General features: G+C 44.1%; 1 non-coding gene across 1 annotated transcript; it reads left to right on the forward strand.

Moving 5' to 3' along the window:
• The first annotated feature begins 1,252 nt into the window (after nt 1-1,252).
• LOC119473354 lies at nt 1,253-1,357 on the forward strand. Its single transcript, XR_005202561.1, has one exon. It is a non-coding gene; the product is annotated as a U6 spliceosomal RNA (small nuclear RNA).
• The last annotated feature ends 771 nt before the right edge of the window (nt 1,358-2,128 follow it).

Below are 2,128 nucleotides of genomic sequence, written 5' to 3' on the forward strand. Positions count from 1 at the left end.
TCACTAAGTAGAGGTAAAACCCTTGGGCATTATATATACACATAACTTTTTTATTTTTCAGACAGAGTCTTGCTCTGTTGCCTAGGCTGGGGTACAGTGGCACGATCTCGGCTCACTGTAACCTCTGCCTCCCAGGTTCAAACAATTCTCCTGCCTCAGCCTCCCAAACAGCTGGGATTACAGGTGCCTGCCACAATGCCAGGCCAATTTTTGTATTTTTAGTAGAGATGAGATTTTACCATGTTGGCTAGGCTAGTCTCAAACTCCTGACCTCAGGTGATCCATCCACCTCGGCCTCCCAAAGTGTTAGGATAACAGGCGTGAACCACCACACCCAGCCTAGGACATTACATATTAAATGAACATAAGAAGACTCTGAAAGGTGGAGATAAGAATCCAGACTGGCTATGGATCTTGGGACCCAGGAAATGATGTGTTGGTAAGTTTCCTGGGTTTTCTTTTTACTTCATATATTCTAGACTTAGAGCTGACGGAAACAGTAACCCCTGAAACACTAACGGGCACAGAAAAAAAAGAAGCCCATGAAATCTTGCTCTCTGTAACCAAAGGAACAAGAAAGGGCCAGCCTAGGAAAACAAAAAACTTTTAGCCAATAACCTACTTGCTCTACTCCCACCAAGCACCAAAGATAAGACTGTGACCTGGTCCTGCCTCCACCAGTGAAGACTGTGTAGGAAATCTAGATTTCCAGCCATCAGAGGCTGTACCAAGGGAGCTCAACACCACACCACACCATGATAGTATCAGAGAAGGCAAATAGGGAACTGGGACTTTCATCCCTACTGCTGGTAACAAGACTGTCCCCACACTTTGACCATGTCAGTGAAAACCAAATGGGGAACCTGCACCTCCACATGGCAACAATAAGGAGCCCTTCCCCTCCCCAGTGTGGTGGTGTTAGAAGGCAGCAGTGAAGACTCAGGGCTTTCCACAGTTGTGTCAGTGGAGACCGTCTGGGAAGCTAGAATTCCCACTCCCAGTGGTAAAAAAACCTGTTTCAACTCAGGTATCAACAAAGGCTCCGTGGGAGAACTGGACTTCTACCTCCATTTGTCAATAATGGGGCAGTATATCCCTCCAGTATACCAGAGTAATGTCAAAGAAAGTCAGATAAAATAGTTTAAATAAGATACAGAGTCTCATAGCATAGTATGAAAATGTCTCGGTTTCAACTGAAAATCACTCATAATACCAAGAACCAGGAAGAGCTCAAATTGTATGAAAAAAGACAGTGCTCTCTTCGGCAGCACGTACACTTAAATTGGAAGAATACAGACGATTAGCATGGCCCCTGCAAAAGGAAGACATGCAAATTCTAAAGCATTTCATATTTTATAATGCTTCCCAAGAAAATCATCCTTAAGGCACATAATTATCAGATTCTCCACAGTCAAAATGAAAGAAAAAAATGTTAAAAGCAGCTAGAGACAAAGGCCAGGTCACTTACAAAGGAAAGCCCATCAGGCTAACAGCAAACTTCTCAGCTGAAACAGTAAAAGCCAGAAGAGACTGGGGGCCAATATTCAACATTCTTAAAGAAAGAAGAAATTCCAACCCAGAATTTCATATCTGGCCAAACTAAGCCTCGTAAGCAAAGGAGAAGTAAGACGTGTTTCAGACAAGCAAGTGCCTTACAAGAGCTCCTGAAGGAAGCACTAAATACAGAAAGGAAAGGCCATTACCACCAACTACAAAAACGCATTGAAGTACACAGACCAGTGACAATATAAAGCGACCACATAAATAAGTCTGCATAATAACCAGCTAACATCATGATGACAGGATCAAATCCACACATATCAATAATAACCTTAAATATAAATGGGGCCAGGCGCTGTGGTTCACGCCTGTAATCCCAACACTTTGGGAAGCCGAGATGGGTGGATCACCTGAGGTCAGGAGTTTGAGACCATCCTGGCCAACATGGCAAAACCTAGCTTCTACTAAAAATACAAAAATTAGCCGGACATTGTGGTGGGTGCCTGTAACTTCAGCTATTCAGGAGGCTAAGGTAGGAGAATCGCTTGAACCTGGAAGGCAGAAGTTGCAGTGAGCCGAGATGGCACCACTACACTCCAGCCTGGGTGACAGAGTGAGACTCCATCTC

The sequence above is a fragment of the Cebus imitator genome, unplaced genomic scaffold (genome assembly GCF_001604975.1).
Source record: "Cebus imitator isolate Cc_AM_T3 unplaced genomic scaffold, Cebus_imitator-1.0 Scaffold150, whole genome shotgun sequence".
Classification (NCBI taxonomy): domain Eukaryota; kingdom Metazoa; phylum Chordata; class Mammalia; order Primates; family Cebidae; genus Cebus; species Cebus imitator.